Here is a 23,979-nt window from a genome sequence, read left to right on the forward strand (position 1 = left end):
TTGTGCTGTATTTTTGTCAGCACAGACCTGCCTTGAGCACATCTTCCCATGATCTTCAATAAATGTAGGTGCTTTTTCTTTTACCAAAGGATGGATACCTGCAATTATTTGCTTGTCCTACACAAAAACTGGGAAGCTGTCCAGTGGATCCCCACAATATCACTATGTAGATTAAATAGCAATTTTCTTACATCAATTCTTTTGGTCAGGTTTTCACGGCTTTTTTATTAGCATATATTTACAATACATAATAATTATATCCACATATGTTACAGTTATGTTTTGTATTTCTTTTTCCCTCCTCTCATTTCTATGGCCTGTGAGCTCAGGTTCCTTTCCCATTTGTACCTGTCTCCTATCACCTATCTTCAATTTGTTTATTTATATTTTGAGGATCTTATGTAGGAGAAAACATATGATATTTAACCTTCAGTTGTGGGTTTATTTCATGTAGTGTTGTGGTCTCAAGATGCATCCATTTTCCTACAAATAACATTATCCTCCTATATGACTGAGTACTACTCCAAAGGGTACGTATTTTAATTATTAATTTGTTGGTGGACATACAGGTCATTTCTAAGATTTAAATACTATTATTGTGATGCTATGAACATGAATATACATGTATAAGTGTAATATGATGTGTTTAACACGTTTAGGAAGATATTAAGAATAGGTATACCTGAATCAAATGGAATTATAATTTTTAGTTTTGTGAAGGATCTCTATACTGATTCTATAGTTTTTGTGGTAGTTCGAACTCCCAGGGGAGTGTAGGAGCATTCTTTTCTTCCCTACAGCCTCACAAGTATTTGCTGTTTTTTGAGTCCTTGGTTGCCACTGTTTCTGCAATAAAACGGTATCTCAGTGATTTTTTTGGTTTTGTTTTGTTTTATTTATCTAATAGCCAAAGATGATGAAAATTTTTTCATGCATTGATTATACATTTGTGTTTCTTTTTCTGACAATTCATTTTAATTTTGTTTTTGGTGATCTAATTTTTTTATGAGTTCTTAAAAGTCTAGATACTAGACATTTTTTACAAGGAAAAAAAACAATAGTACAAAATTTCCAACAAGATTGTAGGAGAGTAGCAATTGTTAGTATATTCCATATTGTTATAATTAAAGTAGTTGCACACATTACAAGATACAGGAATGAAAAATTGATAGAACAATATAGGGAAAACCCTTTCTATTCAGTGACACAATGGCAACTAGTACTATACATAGCTTACCTAGTTTGAGTGTATATATCTGTATATTTATATATTTATTTTTCCTTTTCCTCTCTTGCCTTTCTCCTTTACCCTAAACAGGTTGCACTTTCCTTTTGAAGATCTTCCCATTTCACAGTATCTACTGTACATTCTGGATGTCATTTACACTTTCAACTTTTACACTAGGATAATAATATCATATCTACACATATGAGTATCATATATTTGGGATATAACTATGGTTTTCTGATACACCTATTTACCTATAAAAGTCTCGTTTATCATTCTTTGCAGCTGAGTAGTACTCCATTTTATAAAAGTATTACATCTTTTTATCCATTTCTCTGTTGATGGACATTTAGGCTGATTCCAAGATCTAGCTATTACAAATTGCACTGCTATAAACATAAGTGCACATATATCACTGTGGTATTATGTTTTCACTTTTTGTTGAAAAATACCCATACGGGGAATAGCTGGATTGAAACAGACCTCCAATCTTAGTTTTCTGAGGAATCCCTACACTAATTACCACAGTAGATGTATTAGTCTACACTCCCACCAACAGTGGAGAAAGATTCCTGTGTTCCCACAGCTCCACCAGCATTTTTTATTGTTGATTTCTTGATAATAGCCATTCTTTCTCAAGTGAGATGGAATCTCAGTGTTTCAATTTGCATTTCTTGAATGACTAGTGATGTTGAACTTTTCTTTATATACTTATTGCCATTTGTATTTCTTAATCTGAAAAGTGTGTGTTCATCTCAATGCCCATTTTTGGATTGGAGCTTTTAATCTGGGGAGCCTAATTTTTTCAACTTTTTATATTTTCTACATATAGGTCCTTTGCAGGACAGTTGGCTAAAATTTTTTCCACTCTGTAGGTTGTCTTTTCACTCGACTGGTGATTTCTTTTGATGTGAAAAACCTTTTTAATAATGAGATACTAGTTGTTGATTCTTTGAAGTGCTTCCCTGGTTTGTGTTCTGCTCATGAATTCTTTGCCTACCCCTAAGACTTCAAGATTTCTACCTACCTTGTCTTCCAGTAGATTTAGTTTTTCTGCTTTAATATTTAGATCTTTGATTCATTTTGACATTAGTTTAGTGCAAGGTGATAGACATGGATCTAGTTTTAGTCTTCAACATGAATAGAGTCAGTTTTTCAGCACCATTTATTAAAGTGGCAATAATTCTTCCAGTGAACATGTTTGGTCCCTTTGTTAATGATAAGATGGCTGAGTGTGCTTGTAGTTGTATCTGAAACTTCTAATTTGTTCCACTGGTCCTTAGAACTGTTTCCTTTTTCCATTTTGGTGCTGATTTTATCACAGTAGCATTATGGTATAATTTTGTCAGGGATGGAGATACCTCTTGCCTAGCCTTTGTCGCCCATCATTGTATTTGTTATTCAAGATTTCCTCTGCTCCCATGTGGATTTTAGGAAGATTTTCTCTAATTCCCTGAGGTATGTTAATGATATTTTAACTGGGATTGTATTAAATCTCTATAATAATTTTGGGAGTATGGCCCTTTTCACTATGTTGGTTTGGTTCTTCCTATCCATGAGCAAGAATTATCTCTCCATTTTCTGACATCTTTATTCAGAATAGTGTAATTTTCAATATATAGATCCTTTGCTTCCCTTTTTAGATTGATTCCTAAGAATTGCTTTTTCTTTCTTTTTTTGGATGCTACTGTGAAGGGTATGGCTTCCCTATTTATCTCTTAGTTAATTCATTGCTTATATACAGAAATGCTATTGATTTTTGAGTGTTGATTTTGTATCGGGCTATGCTACTGAATTTGGTTATCAACTCTAGGAATCTTTTGATAGAGTTTTGGGGATCTTTTATGTAGAGTATTATGTTGTCTGCAAATAGTGATAATGAGGATTTCTGCATCCATGTTCATTAGTGATATTGGCCTGTAGTTCTTTTTGGGGGAGGTGGGTGTATCTCTGGTTTTGTTATCAGGGTAGCATTTGCCTCCATGAATGAGTGAAGGAGTATTGCTTCCTTCTCAATTTTATTAAAGAGTTTGAGGAGTATTGGCATTAAACTTTCTGTAAATTTCTTGTAGAATTCAGCAGTGAATCTATCAGAATCTTGGTTTTTCTTTGTTGGTAAATATTTAATTACATTTTTAATCTCACTAACTGATATTGAGTCAGTCAGAATTTTCATATCTTCTTGATCAGCTGTGGTAATTTATACCTGTCTTGGAATTTGTCCATTCTTCTGTGATTTCCATCCAATGAGAGTAAAGATTTTTGAAGTAGGTATTGAAGATCTGAATTTTCACAGGCTCTGTAATGATTTCACCCTTTTCATTCCTAGATGCATGAATTTGAGTCTTTTCTCCCCTTTTTTTAATCTTAAGATTGCCTAAGGGTTGTCAATTTTATTTATTCTTTCAAAGAACTAGCTCCTCAATTCGTTAATTCTTTGTGTTAATTTCTTGGTCTCCATTTAATTAATTTCTACTCTGATCTTTATACTTTCCTCCCTTATATGGGAATTGTTTTGCTCTTTTGTTTCTAGAAGCTTAAGGTGTAATATTAGATTATTTATTTGTGCTAGTTATGTTTTTCTGTTGTCAAAATTCACCAATATAAATTTTTCTCTTATGGCTGCTTTTATTGCATTCCATATGTTCTGGGTATGTTGTATCCGCATTCTTATTTGCAGATATTACTTAATGTCTTCCCTCATTTCATCTGTGATCCACTGATTGCATAGGAGGATCTAATTTAATTTGCATATATTTGTGGAATTTTTTACAGTTTCTTTTCCCATTAATTTCCATTTTCATTGCACTATGGTTAGGTAAAGTGCATGTGATAATTTGAAATCATCATTTATATTTACATAATCCTATTCTTTTTGCTCTTAAAGGTTTATTTAAGAGAACATCCCCTGTGAAGCTCAGAAAAATGTGTATTCTGATGATGCTGAGTGGAACACACTGAAAATATCTACTAAGTCCATTTGTTCACAGGTTTGGCTCTGTTGTGAGGATTTCTTTGATAACTTTTTGTCTGATTTATCTGTCCCTTTGTGGCAATGGGGTATGTGACTGCTTATTTTATTTTTCATTTCTATTAATAATTGCTTATATAGTTGAGTGCTCCCATATTTGGTGAATACATATTTATGAGTTATCTCTTTATCTTGAAGTTTTCCTCTAACTAGTATGTAGTGACCTTCTTTATCTCTTTTGGTCATTCTTGATTTGAAGTTGACATTGTGTACAAATAGAATAGCTGCCCCTTCTTTTCTCTGAGTTCCTGTTGCATGGAAGATTGGCTCTCGGTCTATGAATTAAATTAAATGTTTTTCTTATATATAGTGTATTATTGAATCCTATTTCTTGGTCCATTCTGCCAGTCTATTTCTTTTGATTGGTGAATTGAAGTCATTTGCCTTGATAGTTCTAACTGATATATATTGGATCATCTTTGTCATAGTATTTTCCTATGGTGGTTTCCTGTTTTTCCCCTCTGTTTAATTGCTTACCCTGTCTGGTGGATTTTTCTGTTGTTGTTCTTGGAATTGTGGCCATTGTTTTCTGTGTCCAGAGTATCTTTCAGTAATCTTTGTAGATTTGGTTTGGTGGTCATGAATTTCTTCAGTTGTTCTTTGTTATGAAAGAATCTTTCCTGTCTGTCTTTCCTGTCTCCTTTAAGTTTGAGAGATAGTTTTGCAGGATACATCAATCTGGGTTACATATTGTTTTTTCTTCCAGGACTTGAAATAATTCATTTCAAGCTCTTCTTGACTGGAAGGTTTGCATTGACAAATCTGTCATGATTCTGATTGGCTTTCCTTTACAGGTGATCTGTTTCTTTTCTCTAACAGTTTTAATATTGTGTTCTTGTGTGAATTTCTGGATTGTTGGTTTTTATGTGTCCTCATGTAGTTTTATTTTGGAGTTCAAATGTCTTCTTTTTAGAGTTCTCCTTAGTTCATTTATTTGAATACCATATTCTTTATCCATGTTTAGGAAGTTTTCTGCCTTTATTTCCATGAAGAGGTGTTTTTGTCTTAATGGCATTTGCAGTCCCGTGCTTTCTCATTGATCCCAATCAATTGTATGTCATTCTTCTTTGCTTCATCTTGTAACCATTGTATTGATTTTTCATGGTCTCGCAATTTTTAAGATACCTTTCTTTCTACGATCATTATTGCAATTCTGTCTTCAAAATCTGAAATTCTGTCTTCTTTGTTTAATTTGTCTCTTATACTTTCAGTGGAGGTTTTAATCTCTTGGATTTTTATTTGAATCTGTTTCATGCATTGCATTTCTTTCCTATGTTGTCATTTTTGTTTCTATCATTTTTTAAACTTCATTTAATCTTTAATCTGTATCTTTTCTAGTATCTTTGATTTTAAGCATCATTTCTTTTTGTACCTGAGGGATTCTTTCCTCTCTAGCCTTTTCCACTCTTTTTTCACTTTTCTTGCTATCATTTCATAAATTTCCAATGTTTGACTTCCAATTTCATCTATTTCATTGAGTTCTGAGTTTGTTCTGGGTGGGCTGGGTGTCTTGGGTTGCATTTTGCTTCATGTGTTATTTTCTATTTTCTGTTTTATAAATTTTATTTTGTTTTCTATATTGATGCTTGACAATTTCTTATGATATATAGATTTATCGCTAGTATTGAAGCTTCCCTAGGAGATGTTTGTCCTTCAAGTATGTTCTGTTCTTCAGGTATGTTCTCTAGATACAGGTGATTCTTTATAACTATCTCAAGAACCTAATTCCCAATTTGTAAAGGATGCAACGTTACTATTGGGCTCAGCACCCAATTATTCTGTACTGGAATTTGGTAATGGTTATGATCCCCTACAATTACAGTGTTATAGAGGGGAGAAAAGTTGTTGTAATGTGTATGGCATCTTGCCTAAAGTAGTACAGATGGCAACAACAATAGTTTCAAGTATAGTTTAACAACTGACAAACTATAGTAACCATTAACTGGCTACCTCCCACCACAGGAACAAACTAAGTTTATGTAGCAAAATCAAACATATACCATGCACTTGTATGCATCAATTTTGAAGTGACTTTACTCTTCTGGGGGAAGGGTTAAGATAGGTATGGAACAGGCTCACATGATGAATGAGGTCAAATATAATGAGTCAAGGTTGAAGGTCAAAGAATGGCCACCTTAGTTTTGAGAAACTGGAGGACACAGGAATGAAAGAACAAAATAGAATGTGAAGGAATAAGCAGAAAGGGCAGACAATGATTACTCAGTTGAAAGTTTATATTCAAGATGTAACTGAGGAAAGAGAGAAAGAGTGTTAACAGAAGAAAATGAAAAAGAAAGGTAAGAAACCTAAACCATGAAAAAAAAAGTAGGAATAAAGAGAAAGAGAACAAACAAAGAAAGGAAAAGAAGGAAGAAAAAGGAGACCAGAGAAAGGGAGGAGAGAGGGGGAAGCCAAATATGAAAATAACCACAGAATACAAAGCTAAACAAGAGAACACCCCACCAGACAGGAAAGGGATAGACAATCAGACAAACAGTGGAGAACAAAAGCAGTAAAATACCTCCTGGGCTAGCAGTTCTGTGACAGCATCCATGTCAGATCCCAGAAATGTGCTGTGTACTCCAGTTAAGTTTTCTATGGGAATTGTGCTGGGTATGGAGCTGATCTTGGCTACTGTATGTGGGCACTGGAACTGGTCTTCTGCTGGAAGAGTTCTCCAGAGTCTAACTGCTGGCTCCCTACTGCTGCTTTTAGAAATTTCCACGTTGCTGATCTCACTGATTGCTAGACCCTCCAAAGGCATGTGTGTTTCCATGCCCAAGATCAGCTGTTGTCCTGGGTCTTGGGGTTCCAGGCAGTCCACTTGTCAAAAGCACGCATCCTTATACTCCTCTTGTAGACACCACCATCCCCAGGACAATGGAGGAAGTAAAGAATGCAGACTCACAATATTCTCCCAGGCACCGCCGTTCCAAGGCAATAGAGGAAGTGCAGAGTAAGGACTCGCACCCTCAGGGCAGGCACCGCTGTCCTGGGATGATGGAGTTAGATACTAGATTTCTGAGGAGTAGCTGGCAAAAAATTTTCCAAATTTTATAAGTTATCTCTTCAATCTGTTGTTTGCTTGCTTTGTTAGTCAGACATTTTTTAATTTGATATACTCCCATGAATTGATGGTTGCTGTTATTCGTTGTGTGATTGAGGTTCTGTTCAGAAACCCTTCCTCTATGCCCATGTCTTCAAGAGGTTTACTTATTTTACCTTCCAGCAGACTAAATGTTTCTGTTTTAATATCTAAGTCTGACCTATTTGCTTTTTCTTCCAATCAGATCCTATTGGTACTATATATATATATATATAGTCATGGTTTATGTCTGTGGCCCCCAGGCCTCATGAGTTTGCATTGCGCATTTGCATTGTCTAGTGCTTGGATTGATGGTGTCCATGCTACACCCACATAGGGGTGGAGCCAGGATGTGATGTAATGGCAGGAAGAAGGTGTGTCTTGCTCTTTGCTGTTTCCTGTTTGTTGTCTGTAGCCACCATGATCTGCGGCCCAGCCATGCCCGCCTGCCTTGGAGCCAACTGAGTGTGGACTGAAACCTCCAAAACTGTAAGAAATAAACCTTTCCTTTCCCAACTTTGGGCTTCAGGTATTTTGTCTCAGCAACGAGTAAAAAGTAACTAAGACATATATATATATAATTATCACATTGTAGAGAATTTATACTTTTTTTCCTCATTCCCCTACACTCCCTTCAACTCATCCTCTCCTCATTTACAAAGCTGTTTCCATTTACCCTTCTTTTCTCATTTTTTACTTTTCCCTTCTTTCCTTTCCCCTTTACTCCTCCCTTGTTTCCTTCCCCATTTGAACATTTTCTTCTTATATCACAATACTTGTGATTTTGGTCCTTATTTACACTGTTGGTTGCTTACACAGGACAAACAGTGAGGTATTTACACACGTCTCTGACTTATTTTACTTAAGTGTATGGTCTTAAGGTGCATTCATTTATCCAGAAATGTCTCAAGTTTATCTTTCTTTATGGCAGAATAGTACCTCATTGTATAAAAAAATATATTTTCTTTATCCATTTATCAGTTGGTGGACATTTTGGCTATTTCCAAGATTCAGCTATTATGATCTGTGCTGCTTAAACATGGGTGTGCATATATCACTCTGATATGATACTTTTAATTCCTTCAGGAAGATAACAAGATGGGAATTGCTGGGTTGAATAGACTGTCTAGCCTTAGTATTTTGAGGAAACTCCACACTGATTTCCAAAGTGGTCACACTAGTCTTTGTTCCCAACAGTGGAGAAGTGTTCAGCTTCACCCACGGTCCCGCTAGCATTTGTGACTGGTTGATTTCTTGATAGACATTCTTTTTGGGGTGATTTGGAATGTCAGCATTGTTTTAATTTACATTTTATAAATGATCAATGGTGTTCAACATTTTAAAAATTTTTTAAAATTTTTCATATATTCATTTATCATTCCTATTTCTTCATGAGTAGTGTCTATCCATTTCAGATGCCTGTTTTTTGGATTAGGTGTTTAAATTTAAGTGGTCTAAGTTTTTTTGAATTCTTTATATATTCTAGATAGTAATCCTTCTGTTTAGTAATATTTTGTCTATGGCAAAAGTTCTTTCCCACACTATGGGTTGTTTCTTCACTCTGTTGGTGATTTCTCTTGCTGTGAAAAAAGTATTTTTAATGAGATCACAGTTGTTGATTTTTTTTGTCATAGCTGTTAAGCAATCAGGATTTTGTTCATAAAGTTTTTGCCTACACCATTGTCCTCAAAGTGTCTACTTATTCTATCTTCCAGCAGATTTAATGTTTTTGTCTTAATATTTAGATCTTTGATCCATTTCAATTTTAGTTAGTGCATGCAGAAATATATAGGTCTGATTTCAATCTTTTAAGCTTCAACATGTGGAAAACCAGTTTTTATAGCACCATTTATTAAAGAGACTATCTTTCTTCCAGTGAATGTGTTTTGCACGTTTGTCAAAGATAAGGTGGCTAATACATCTGGAATTATTTCTGCAACTTCTAATCTGTTCCACTGATCCTTGGGTTTGTGAGATTTTTTTTCTTTTTCATTTTGTTTTGTTTTGCCCAGTGCCATGATGTTTTTATTACAGTAGCTTTGTAGTATAATTTTAAGTCAAGAATTGTAATGATCCCTGCCTTGCCTTTGTTGTCCAGAATTATGTTTGCTATCTAGGTCCCTTCTGATTCCAAATGAATTTTAGTATTGTTTTCTCTAACTCTGTGAGATATGTTATTGGAATTTCAATCAGAATTGCATCAAATCTATTACAATTTGGGAGTATGACCATTTTCACTGTTAGTTCTTTCTACCCCAAAGCAAGGAATATCTTTCCAGTTTCTGATATCCTCTTCAATTTCATTTTTCAGAGTGTTACAGTTTTCAATGTAAATACCTTTTACTTTCTTCAATAGGTTGATTCTGTATATTTCATGTTTTTGGATGGTGTTATGTTAAGTGCTGTTTCCGTAATTTCTTTTTCAGTGAATTTGTTATTTGTGTACACAAGGTTAGTAATTTTTTAGTGTGGCTGTTGTTCGACTACACTACTGAATTTGGTTATTAAATCTGTAAGTCTCTTGTTAGAGTTTTTGGGGTCTTCTATGTAGAATATCATGTCCTCTGTGAAAGATATAGCTTCTCATTGTTTTTCTACGGTTATTTCTTTTATTTCTATCTCATCTATTTGCTCTGGCTGAAGTTTTGAGAACTGTCTTAAATAAGACTGATGAGAGTGATCATCTTTGCCTTGTTGCTGATTTTAGAGTGAAAGTATTCACTTTTCATAAAATTCTCTGGGTTTAGAATATTTGTTGTGTTTTCAGCTTTTTCATTTCTAATTGATTTAGGTCTTTACTTCTTTTGGTAAGCTTGGCTAAGTGCTGGACTACTTTCTTTACCCTTTTGAAGAACCAGCTCTTTAATTTTTAAATGTGTTTTACTATTGATTTACATTATGATTTTTATTAATCATCCTTGTACTAGTTTTAAACTTAAACTGTTTATGTTTTTCAAGGACCTTGAGCTGAATCATTAGGTTCCTTTTATCAATGAGTTTTCTAATGTGAGTATTCACAGTTACAATCTTCCTTCTTAGGACTACTTTTGTTGTGCCCATAGCTTTTTTTCTTGTTTTGTCACGATTGTCGTCTGAATCTAGAAGCTTTTTACTTTCTTCCTTGATTTCTACATTGATCCATTGACTATTCAATAATATACTGTTTAATCTCCATGTGTTTGCATAGGTTTTGTGGTTCCTTCTGTAGTTGATTTCTATTTCATTCTAGTATGATCAGACTGTGTGCAGTGGTCTATTTCAATTCCTTTTTTATTAATTAAAGCATGCTTTATGGTCTATTTTGTAAAGTAGGTTGTGCCCTGAGGAAAATGTATATTTTGTTGTTGCAGGACAAAATGTTCTGTAGATATCTGTTAGGTCCATTTGTTCAATTGTGTGGTTTAACTTCATTATTTCTTTGGGGGTTTTGGAGGAAGAGTGGGGGTCTGGTTAACATATTTGTGAGACTGAGGTATTAAAGTCCCTTGCTATGATTATATTATCATTTACCTGTTCTTTTTTGTCTACTAGTTTTGTTTTATGAAATTTGGCATACCAATATTTAGTGTGCATGTATTTATAACTGCTATCCCTTCCTGTTGAATTTTTTTTTCCTTACCAGTGTGCAATGGCCATTTTTGTCTCTTCTGATCAGTTTTGGCTTGAGGGCTGCTGTGACTGGAAATAAAATAGCTACTCCTGCTTACCTTTGGACTCTGAGTTCATGAGTATCATTTTCTATCCTTTCAGTTTCTGTATTCCTTTATGGATGTGGTGTGTATCTTATAGGAAACATATGATTGAGTTTCAGGTGGCGTGTGGTGTGTGTGTGTGTGTGTGTGTCTTTAAGACCAAGTCTTTCTATGGAGCTCAGGATGGCCTTGAATTCATGTGATGATCCTCCTGTTTCAGCCTCTTGAGTGCTGAGATTATAGGCATGCACCACTACATCCAACTTGAGTTTTGTTTTGTTACCCAATCTACTAGTCTATGTCTTTTGACTGGGGAGTTAATGCTATTAGTATTGAGAATTATTATTGTGAAATTTTTACTGAATCTTGTCATTGAATTGTTTTTCCAGGGCTGTTTTCACTTCTTTTCCTCTTTTGTTCAACTATTCTTCCAATTAAATGCATATTTCCTTTTGATTCTTTGGTGCTGATGGCCTCCCTGTCTCTCAAAGATTCCCTTCAATATTTTCTGCAGTGCTGGTTTAGTGGTTATGTATTTGTTCATGACTCCTTTATCATCAAAGTCCTTAATCTCTGTTAATTTTAAAGGCTAAAGTTTTGAAATATTCAAGCTGGATGGACAATTTTCTTTTAAGGTTTGAAAAGCTTTGCTCTCCTGGATTTTAAATCTTATGCAAAGAAGTCAACTATTTTTCTGATAGTTTTTCTTTTAAGACCACTTGCCTTTTTTCTTCAATAGCTTTTAGTATTTTCTCTTTGTGTTTAATTTCTGGACTTTTCATTATGATGTACCATGTACAGACACTGCTGGTCATGATTATTTTGGGTTTTATATGCCTTTTGCACTTGAATATGGAATAGTTTCCCTAGTTTTGGACATTTGTCTACTATGATTTCAGTGAACCAATTTTTTATTCCTTTTGCATTATTTATAATTGTCCATTTAGCTTTATAACTCTAGTTTTTTTTATAAGTAGTTGTTAGATTCACCTTCCATGGTTCTTATCACTAGGGTATCACTAAGTACATGATATACTACATCTAACTTGTCTTCAAATTGTGATACTGTATCTCACATTATACTTAATTTCCTTTCATAATTTCTAATTCTTTAGTGAAGTGTCTATATTGTATATTGTCTAGTTTAACTTAATCAGCTTGATGCTTCTTTAAATTTTCTCAAATTTTTTTCTTTTTCTTTTTGACAGGGTCTCATGTAGTTTGGTCTTGGCTTGAACTCACTGTGATCCTCCTGCCACAGTCTCTTGAGTATTAGAATTACAGGTAAGCACCACCATGCCCTGCAACCTTACTGAAATATTAACCAAATCATTACCTTTTTATTTAAATTCTTTTTTAACTCATTAAATATGAATATGCTCATATGATTCTCATTCATGTCTTTACATATTTTGATATTTTGAGTTGCAAGTGATTTGGCTGCAACTTTCTCTAATTCAGCTTATGTAAGAGGTGACTATTTGAGAAGTTATAGGTTTAAGAGGAAAAATTGTTGCCTTTTTTGCTGAAGGCTAAAAATCATCTAGGGCATAAAAATTCTGTCACTACTCAGGAGATGATTTTAGTTAGTTTTTGTCTTCCTATTTTATGTCTTTGGGTTTGGTTATATTTTGATATGTATATTTCTTCAACCTACTCATCTTAATAGTCAGTCCCAGTCAGTATGTTGCAAGGAGAAAACAATTACTGGTTATGTCATCCACTGAACTAATTATATATTTAAAATTATTTGGATAACTTCACACTTTTTTGTCTTTAATAACCCAAGAAGACAATGCATTGGTGCTGATGAAAAACAGGCTGAGATGTAGAGGATGAAGGAAGAAATGTGAAAGAAGAAAAGGCAAATAGCTCAGAAAGATGGCAAGACGAAAACAGAGACAATAGCCAATGAAAGTAAGATAAGAAATAGAATTTTGGTGATGATACTTTTATATCTGGAAAGGAGGCTGCCGCGATAGGGCTTGAGAGGTTATCCATGGAATGGAAGAAATAAGTGGAAAGTAAGCATGGTTGGAGATTGAGGAAAGGTGGAAGAATTGAAACCAATTAATAAACTAATGTAAAACTGTTTGAATCCTGTGTATACAATTTTTGAGAGTTATTCTAGATATAATCATGAGAGATACCTTTTAAACTAAAGAATTAAGTAATTAACTTATTGATAAATTTTGATATACATAACAATCATATTCATGATAGGGAATCTGCACCTATACATGATATATCTTGATTCTTTTTCCCCATTACCCTTCCCTCCATTCAACCCTTATTCTGCTCCCCATTTACAAATGCTTTGTTTCCATTTGTTTCCTTCTATTCACTTCTTTTCTCCTTTTTCCCCAAAATGTCTGAAGCTTAGCTTCATTTATGGTGGTATAGGACTCCATTGTTTATAAACCACATTTTGTATCCACGCTGTTTCCAAGATTCAGTTATTACAAATTGCACAGCTGCAAACATGGTGTATCAGTCAGGGTTTACTATAGAAACAGATATAACACAAGATATACAGCTGTAAAAGAATCTACAAGGTTCGCTTACAATGGTCAGCCACAGAGTCAAATGAGGGAGTGTGCAAAGGGTGTCTGCACGCTAAAGGTTGAAGGTCCAGTCCAAGGGCTGGAGCTTACTGCAGTGCCCCGTGCAAGTCCATGTCAGAAGACTGATGGTCTGCAATGGACACTGAAGAATCTACGATGGAAGACTGAAGAGTCCACAACAAAGGCTGAAGAGTCTACGATGAAGCCTGAAGAGTCTCAGGCAGAAGCCAGACGGTCTGTGCCAAAAACCAGGAGTCAACGTCCAAGTGGAAAGTGAAGACTGGAGCTCCTCTGAAGAAGCAGCAATCAGTCCCTCCTCACTTCCTTTTACTGTATGCAGGGTGCTCCCTTGGGGTGGGTGCAGCACTTGTGCTCTCCTCTTGCACAGGCTGAGCATGTTACAAACTAGGAACCCTGGCCCCCTGCTGAATCACTTCAAGTTCCAACCTTCTCAAATTGACACAAGGAACAATATTCTATAATGGTAACTGCTTGTTCTCTACACCCCAGGATGTAGAAGTGCTGAATCACTTAATTAAGCTTCTAGACTTCTCAAGTTTACACAATGTATAAGCCATAACACATGGTGTGCATATGTTGCTGTGGTATGATGCTTTCAAATCTTTTGGGAAGATAGAACCAAGAGGAACAGCTGCATCAAATGAATCCTCAAGTTTAGTTTTTTGAGGAATGTTCATAGTGATTTCCATATGGTTGTATCAGTTTGGACTAATACCAACAATGGAGAAGGATTCCTTTTTCCCACAGCCTTGCCAACATTTTCTATTGTTTGATTTCTTGATGCTAGACACTCTTACTTGAGTGAGATGGTGTTATGGTTTGTGTCTGGATGTGTTCTGAAAGCCTCATGCAGTCATGGGAGTGGGCTTTTAGGAGGGAGCTGAATCTAGAGTTTTTAATCTTTTCATAGTCTAGTGCTGAGTTTGGGGGTGTGTGTGCTACCCTCACTCTAGGAAAGGTAGCCTGCAAAAATACAAGGGAGGCAAAGACTTGTTTCTCCCCTTTTGTTCCTTTTGTTTTTGCTGTCTTCTGCCATAAACTGTTGCCCCTGTGCCACACAACCCTGTCCTGGAGCCAGCTGATTACAGACTGAAACCTCTACAAACTATGAGCTAAATAAAACTTTTCTCCTTAACTTTGGACATTGAATATTTTTTCTCAGCAATGAGAGAAAAGTATTAAGGCAGATGGAATCTCAGTGTTTTTTAATTTGCATCTCTCAAATCACTAGTGATGTTGAAAAAGTTTTCATATATTTATTATGTTTTTATATCTTTATCTGAGAAGTGTCAATTCATTTTAGATGTCTATTTTTGGATTGTGTCTTTAAATTTAGGAGTCTGATTCTTTGAGTCCTTTTTGTAGTTTACGTATTAATTCTTTGTCTGAGGAATACTTGGTAAGGTATTTTCCCATTGTGTGGGTTGTCTTATCACTGATGGTGGTTCCTTTTGCTTTTTGAAAGCGTTATGGTATGAAGAGACTCCAGTTATTGAATCTTTGAAATACTTCCTATGCAATTGGGATTTCATTCATAAAGTCTTTGCCTACAACTGTGTCTTCAAGAGTTCTGCCTATATTACCTTCCAGAAAATTTAGAGTTTCTGATTTAATATTTAGATCTTTGACTCATTTTTATTTTAGTGCATGATGAGAGATACGGGTCTAGGTTTAAATTCTGTTATATGGAATGCCGGTTTTCCCAGCACCACTACAAAGAAGACTATTTTCTGAATTTCTGTAGGATTTATTGTGATTTTCAGCCTTTTCATTCCCAATTAATAGATTTGAAACTTTTTTTACAAGGTTGGCTACGGATTTGCCTTTGAAAAAACCAACTTTTTTAATTCATTGATTCTTTGTATTACCTTCTTAGTCTCCTTTGCATTTTTCTTCTCTGACCTTTATAATGTCCTCCCTTACATGTGCATTGGGCTTAACTTGTTCTTTTTTTTTTTATAGAAGTTTGAGTTTCAACATTGTTGTTTTTTTTTGTTTTTTTGTTTTTTTGGTTTTTTTTGTCTTTTTCGTTTTTATCGGTACCAGGGATCGAACTCACAACTGCCTGCTTGCAAGGCAGGCGCTTATGCCGCTGAGTTTGTTTTTCTGATGTTAGAATTCAAAATTGTAAATTTCTCTCATACAACTCCTTTCATTTTGTCCTATACGCTTCAGTATGTCATACTGACATTATCATTTAATTGCAGAAACTGTCTTAATTTCTTAAACATGGGTTGTTGAAGACTATTTCATTTTCATGTGTTTGTGCAACTTTTGTGGTATCTTTCGCATTGATTTCCAACTTCATTGCACTGTGATCTGATAATAAACATGGATAATTTGGGTTCTTTTGCATTTACTTAATCATGTTCTATGAGCTAGTATGTGGGCTATTTTGGATAAAGTCCCTTGAGCAGCTTAGAAGAATGTGTATTGTGTTGTGAGGTAGAACATTCTGTAGATATTTACTAAGTTCATTTGTTCAAAGGTTTGGTTCTGATATTACTTTGAGTTTTCTGTCTATTTGTGACAGTGGGATATTAAAGTCCTCCATTACAAGTGCATTAATGTTTATCTTATTTTTCATATCCATTACTGTTTGCATCATATAGTTGGGTGTATTGATATTTGGTGTATGTATTTTTATGATTGTTATCTTTCCTCTTGAATTGTTCCATTACCATGTACATAGTGACCTTGTCTCTTCTCATCAGTCTTAGCTTAAAAACATCTTTGTCTGAAAAATAGAATATTTACCCCTGCTTTTTCCCAAGTTCTTAGAATACTGTTTCTATCCTTTAATGTTCAGCATATGAATTTCTTTTTTAATTAAATGTGTTTCTTGCATGCAGCCTGTTATTGGATCTTGTTTCTTGATCTACTCTGCCAATCTATTTCTTTTGATTAGTAAATTGATGCCATTTACAGTGATGGCTATAATAATTGATATGCATTGATTTATTCTTGCCATATTATTTTTCCATGGTTGGTCCCCTTTCTTCCCCCATTTAGTTGCTTGCCTTGCCTAATGGATTCATTCTACTAAGATTCACAAAACTGTTTTCTTTGTTGATTTTTCCTAAAATACTCTTCAGAACATTTTGGAGTGCTGGTTTGGTGGTCATGAATTTCTTCAGGTGCTTTTAGCATGGATATACCTTATTTTTCTACCAATTTTGAAAGATAATTTATAGGGTACATCTATCTGGGTTGGACTTTTTTTTTTTAGGGCGTGAAATACTTTACTTCACATTCTCCTTGACTTAAAAAAGAGTTTGTGTTGAGAAGTCTGCTGTGATTCTGATAGGCTTTCCTTTATAGATGATTTCTTTTCTCTAAGACATTTTAATATTGTATTCTAGTGTTGAATTCCTGTAATTTTGACTATTATATCCCTTGGTGTTTTTTTTCTGATCATGGCTAACTGGATTTAGATAGCCCAACTCATCTGTATGTCAGATTCTTTTTTCCATGGTTTAGCGGTTTACCGCTTTCATTTCTCTAATCACGTTTTTATGCCCTTTGTGCTATCTTCTGATTTTTTCATTGATTTTTATTAATCTTATGTTATACTTTTTTCATCATGTAGCAGGTACTGGATTGATTTTTTCAAGGTCCTTTTCTATTTTTAAGAAGCTTTTTGTCTGATAATTGCTAACCGCAAATCTGTCTTTTAGATACATCTATCTCCACTTGGTTGGTTTTACTCAATACACTTTCAATGGAATTTTTAGTATCCTGGATATCTGTTTGAATTTGTTTTATTTAATCCAGTTCTTTGCTATGTTGGGCATTCACAGTTTCCTTCACTCTCTTAAGTGCCTTTATTTTTTTATCTGTATCTTCTCTTTAGTGTTCTGAGGAATTATTTCTGATTTTTTTCTAGGGACTCAGGCATCTGCTTTGTTATTTTTGCAGCTACCATTTCAGGAAGTTCAGCTGGGTGCCTTTGATTTCTTCCACCTCAATGTCCCTGAATTTGCCTTGGGGAAGCTCCAGGTCTGGGGTTGCATCTTGCTTCCATGTTTTCTCATTTTCTATTTTTTAAATTTCTTTTCTGCATTGGAGCTTTTAAATTGTTTATGGTAGACAGCTTTATTACTAGTACTGAAATCACTTTAGGAAATGACTACTTTTCAGAGAGATGTCTTTGAAGCACAGCTGATTTTTGGCTGTAAATCTAATCCAAGATCCTGCCTCTTCAATACACTATGGATGAGAGGCTTCTGCCTATTGGCCCAACTCTTTGCTCCTGGACTATGGTATTGTTTACAACCACCCCACCAAATAATCTCAGAATGAGAAGGAAGAACAACTGATAGCAACAACTGCGTCACCATGGCTCAACTAGGACAATCAGTAAAAACAAGAGCATCAAGCACAAACTAGAAAATGACAAAACTGATTTAATTTCTCACTTTTATCAAAGGTACAAGATTTATAGAATTAAGTCTGAAATAAATCATACACAGTAAATATCTCCTCAAAATGTGATTTTATCCTCTGAAGAAAAATCAAAAGTGATAAAAGGGAGAAAAGAAAAGACAGAGAAAGCCAGGGTGAAGGACAAAGCAAGATTACCTAGCCTTTGGGAAACCAGTAAAAGAGAGGAGAGGAAGAAAGAAGAAAAAAACAAGAACAAAACAACTAAAAACAGTTTTCACATTCATGAGAACATAAAGATAAACAAGAAAGAAATGAAAAACAAGAACAACAAAAAGAGATCTCTCATTGTTTTCAAACCGAGGGTTATTTTCTGCAGTCTGCAGTTTTGTGGTCGTGTCCAGTGCAGGGTGCCTCTCTGCTGCAACGGATGAACAAAGGAGGCACACAGAGCCCAGATCAGTGCTGAGTGAGTCCAGCAGGCCTGCAGAAGGATTAGGGCAGCACGCCCACTCTGGTGTTTTCATCTTCACAGGAGTTCAGGCTAATCTTGGCCTCTGGTTGTGGGGCTGGAGCCCAAGTTGTTCAGCCTACAACACCCTGGGTGTTTCTTCAGCCTGACGGCTGCTCCTTGACCCTGGATGTCTCCCACAGTTGTCCCCGTCCAGTCAGTGGGAGGCCTGAGATGAAGCCAACTCACAGCTGTTCCGAGTCTGGAATTTAACTGGCCCCTCGCTAAAATGTTACCTGGCCAAGCGTCCCTCCAGGGGACAAGGCACTGAGTCCAGTGGACAAGGCACTGAGTCCAGTGGAGTCAGTGAGCAGCTGCTCTAGCTCACCGCATGCACTGTTTGCTCAACTGGTACATTTCCCCCTAACGGCCTCTGCAGTTACACACATGCTTTCACGGTGCCTCTAAAGATCAGTCTTCCTCACTCTCACTGCCAGCCTAGCCAGGAGCTGGGGCCAAAGTGCAGTTTGCCACCTCCTTTTTACATTTAGCTCTGCCTCTTCCTTTCTCTGGGGGCTCCAATTTTTCCTTCGGATCCTTCCTGGGCCCTAGAGATCTACCTTACTCCTTTTTTTGCCTCAAATTATTATGTTTAAGTGTCTGGATTCTGACTCTCAGAGATCTTGACTTGTTTCTATCTGCCACTTTCCCATCTTCCTGGAACTATTGTTTGTTTATGTTGTTTTGTTGGATTTTTTGTTTGGTTGGTTGTTTTTGTTTTTTGACAGGGTAATGCTACATAGCACAGGCTGGTCTCAGAATTGCGGCAATCTTTCTGCCTCAGTCTCTCACACTTTGAGATTACAAATGTGTGCTACTACACCTGTCTCAGCACTAATTCATTCTTATTCTGCATTTCACATGTACAAATCTATGCAAGGAGGACAAGAAGAAAAATAAAAAGCTTTGAAAAAATATTTTTAAAAACTACACAGAGACTGAAGTGGAGTCTTCTCTGGGTGGACAGAGCTCTGTTAGATTTCAGTTGAGCTCCTGTGGGCATGACTAGCCAAATGTTCATTTCATTTGGTTGGGGGGCATAACAGAGCCACTTGGTCAATCACCAGGTCTTCCACTCATTTCTTGGCGGGAGGCTTCTTCTCTGTGGCAATCTCTGCAGCTGTTTATGTCTGTCCCTCCACGTCACTGTGGGTTAACGCACTGTGCAATTCCCCAACTCCTCTCTGTCTCTCCACCTTCTCCAAGCTCTCTGTTCACACCTCTCACAGAATCCCTATGCGACATGGAGTTCAGTAGGGCCACTGAGCTCAATTCCCAGCGCCATTCTTTTTGTTTTTGTTTTTTGCATATTTAGTTTTAAATGTAAGAGTCTATTATTTAATCTGTTGGTCTTATCTACTGATCCTGGGTCAGTATACCCTGGCAAAATATTATATTAGCCCAAATTAAAATCCAGGCATATTCCTTTGCAATTATGGCTCAGCACTGCAACTGGCCCTTGTTCAAATGGTTCCATTCAATACAACTGTTCAATTTCCTCTTGCAATGAATTTAACTGTTGCTATGCAGAGACTCCATATATACCATAAAAATAAAATTATGAGAGTTACAAGCACTTTGGGCTATATTTTGAATGCACATTCTTCAGGTTTGAACTTGTCATATTGTTTTATTTATTCCTTATCACCAGGATGAGGAATTCAAAGAAGATAAGTGACTTGTGCAAGAGTAGCTCTATTAAATTCAATGACCACGAGCCTAGTATATTTAGACTCAAATGTAAATTACTCAAGATTATATAAAATCAGTGATTATAAGTAGACTGCCTAGACCAGTTCTTTGAGAAAGATGTTTTTGTTTGAACTGATGAACTGGTGAAGCACAAAAAATGCTGCGTGGATTGTGATATGGACTCTTTTAATTTTATATCTCCCATGCTCCTGAGCAAAATACTTGGAAATTCACAAAAGGTATGTACATGATCAATAAATCTATGAAAAACTTCATGAGCTCCTTAAGAAAAGGGATTTTGCTTTGTGAATCATTCTTATCTCCACAGCTCCCCAAAAGCTTGGCACATAAAGGTGCTCAATACTTGTAGATGAGATGAGTAAACTTTCCTCACATTCAAGCAAGGACAAAATGAAAACCATAATTAGATGTTATTATTCATCTAGCAGATAACCACAATTTCAATTTTGTTATTCATGATAAAGCCTAATGCTGCTAGGGTGGAGGAGAAAACTTTGGGTATGATTCTGTTTGGGCCATTATTTGGGTGAGTAGGTAGACAGAAAAAGAACAGAGAAAAGAAAAAGTGAGAAAAAAGAAGAGTGAATAAAGGAAAGGAAAGAAAAAACAGAGACTTTAAATTCAGCTAGTTCAACTCATTCATTTTACAAGAATGCCACTCATTTACTCACAATAGGATCAATCTCTGCCCTTAAGGACCTTAAGCAGAGGGACTGACACTTAACAGGGATATGACAAGAAGTGCAAGTTCTGTGCAGGGTGCATCAGAGGACACCAGCTCTTCTGCAGGTCCGGGGAGGGCTTCTCAGCAGAAGTAATGCTATAGCTGAGAACGAAGGGATTCTTAGGGGAAGTAGACCAAGAACATGGGGCTTACACAGAGTCAGCAGTGGTACAACTAAAACCCCTGAGCTCTATCTATGAAACAGAGGATCTACATATCATGAAAAGTGAGTAGATAAAATGAAATAGAGCTGGTTCTTTGAAAAGATTGATACAGTCATATCTTTTATGACTAACAACAAGAAAAGTGGAAACACAAAGTATCAATATCAGGAATGATATGAGATACCACTAAAGAGCAGACAGACATCAAAAAGTAAAGAAAATATGAATGAAACGTAACATTTAGATGAATTGGATCAATTTATCTTAAATACACACACATGCAAAACTTCAACTCATTCAAGATAGAATATTTAAATAACCCTACTAAGGGAGTTAATTTATAATCTAAAATTCCTCAAAATAGAAATTTCTAAGCCTAGCCAGTCTCACTAGAGAACTTCACCAAATACTTAAAGAATTTATACCAACTCTACACAACAGCTTCTAGGTATTACTGAGTGTTCACTAAGTGTGACTCCTCATTCAATCCTTTCAACAACCCAGTAAGCCAATCACTATTACTATCCCCTCCTATGTGAAGAAAATCAAACAGAGAGCATCAGCAACACTGCTGGTGCACAGCTCTGCCAAGGATTTCAGTGTGGGCATCTGGCCTGAGCCTCTCTCCTACCTATTAAGCTCTACAACCACTGAACCCTGCAGAGCTGGGGCTTTGGCCATGGCTCAATGAATATTTGAATCAAATCAGAGCTAAAATTTCCTATCCTTTACAAAAACACTTGCAAATTTTACTTTCATGAAGGAAATTCAGATCTGACAAAGATGTATTATTTCAACAAAGAAGTTGTGGTACATATTTTCCATCCCTGATAGAAATGTCTATTTTTTCGTTTTGTTTTGTTTCATTATTTTGTTTTTAATAAAAAGAAAGGTTACTCTTGCTGGCAACTGTCAAACAACTCCCATCTAATGACAGAAAAAATATTGGGAAAGGTAAGGGCTTCACTATAGCAGAGCCAGCCACACCATTGTAATTACAAGAATCAACACACCATTTCATTACTTTTTCCCTTGTGTTTGTTACTTTACCCCATCTAGGCTAATTGTACCCAATTTTAATAGGCACTCAAGATTAAACAGTGACAGAGAAAATTGCAGTACATAGGTATTAAATCTGAACTGCCTGCATTTAGGAAACAATGATATGTTACAGACACAATACTGATGGACAAACATTTTCCTGACCAGAACACATACACAATATAAGAAAAAATAATTTATCAGTTAGTGTTTAATCAGTGCTCTTTGTATTTCATGCTTTCATAAACTTCCTTCGCAACAAAGGGCTTCAACAACTAAGGGCTCTATGTTAACACAGTATTTAACATGATGTGATGTGGCTGATGGCAATACAAACCCAAGTTTACTGGATATTTGCCCCATTTTACGTTATAAGATATTGGTAGGCAAAACCATGTTTCTGGGCTATCAGGCTGATTCAGCTGAAGACACACCCTCTGTCTGTCAGGGTTGATCTGCAATGCAAAGATGATACCGTGCTTCGCCTGATTTTTACTACCTCGTGAACCTCAACATCCTGACTGTGAAAGTCACAGTGACAACTGCCATGGAACTAATTGCCTCCATCAGTGCAGGGGACTTGCTTTCTCCTGACTCAGTGCTGAGCTGTTTATATCCTGATGATCCTAGAAAGAAAACTTCAAACGCAGCCAATCAGTATCAGTTCAATAAAGTTGGCATTTTGACTTTAAGAAACTATGTACTTGACCTAGGTCATCCCTATTTGTAGGTACAGAAGCTGGGAGACCTCCATGTCCCCAAAGAGCAACCCTAGCACAAAGTGATTGCTCACCACTCACTGAACAGCAGTCACATGGAAATAACCATGAAGCTGCTGAAGACCAAGGAGCAGTCCCGGCTGGCCCTCCACCAACAGTTTGCATCCCTGAAACACCGCATTGTGCCAGTTACCAGTGATTGTCAATACCTCTTCCCTGCCAAGGCTGTTCCTCATCTGCTGAAGTGGGTGACAACTGCCCATGAAGATGATATGGAACTGCATCTCACCAAGGACACTGTGGAAGCACCACTGGCTGGGAGCATCAGCCTCTACTATATGACACATCGAAAGGGACACAGCCAAACTCAAGGCTGCCATGGTATTGAACCCTGGCTACTCCTCCATTCCACCCATTTCCCAGCTCTGTCTGAACTGGAAAGGAGAAAAAACCAATGGCAATGATGGTAACATTCAGGCCATGGAGAGCAAGGTCAGTGTGTGCTACAAGGAGCACAGTGTGGACCTCAGCCCTGTCATCAGCTCTTGACCAACCGGCTGCAGTGGCTATGCGTGCTCCATAGATGTCTACCTGGAGACTGGGAGCCACAATGACAGTGTGAAGGAACCCAAAGAATTTCCCCAGGAGAAGATGTGTCTGTGGCTTTTCAGAGGTCCAAGTAGGATGCAATCATTTAAATATAATCATCCTGAGATTCTTTAGCCATCGCTGACCTCCACTTGGCCAGTTACTTGCCCCAAAAGCCTAATATACTGAACTTGTTTTCTGCTTTGTTCACATGTGGCTTTTAATAGTCTCCAAAGACAGTAGCCAATAAAAGTGTCACCTAACCAAAACAAAAACAAAAACAAAAGAAAGCATGCTGGAATGTAACTCAGCAGGAAAGTGCTTGAAAGCAACACATGTAGTCCTGGCTCCCCCACAAAAGAATCCAGTTCAACTTTACATTCTGCTAAGTTATTTTTAAAAAAATATGAAAAGCATTTTTCCACAAAACTTTGAGGAAAATAAAAATAAACAAATGCTCCAAAAAGCTTCCCTTCACAGAAATTACCCAGGATTTCTAAAGAAATAAGTATCCT

General features: G+C 36.2%; 1 protein-coding gene and 1 pseudogene across 5 annotated transcripts in view; one reads left to right on the plus strand and one right to left on the minus strand.

Moving 5' to 3' along the window:
- The window catches only part of Prelid2 (PRELI domain containing 2), a 396,128-nt gene that overhangs the window by 263,200 nt on the left and 108,949 nt on the right, over positions 1-23,979 (minus strand). The gene's annotated exons all lie outside the window — the stretch shown is intronic.
- Positions 13,623-23,609, plus strand: LOC100729122 (THO complex subunit 5 homolog; annotated as a pseudogene).

This window comes from Cavia porcellus, unplaced genomic scaffold (assembly GCF_034190915.1).
Source record: "Cavia porcellus strain 051 isolate PalLab524CR breed Dunkin Hartley unplaced genomic scaffold, mCavPor4.1 scaffold_21, whole genome shotgun sequence".
Lineage (NCBI taxonomy): Eukaryota > Metazoa > Chordata > Mammalia > Rodentia > Caviidae > Cavia > Cavia porcellus.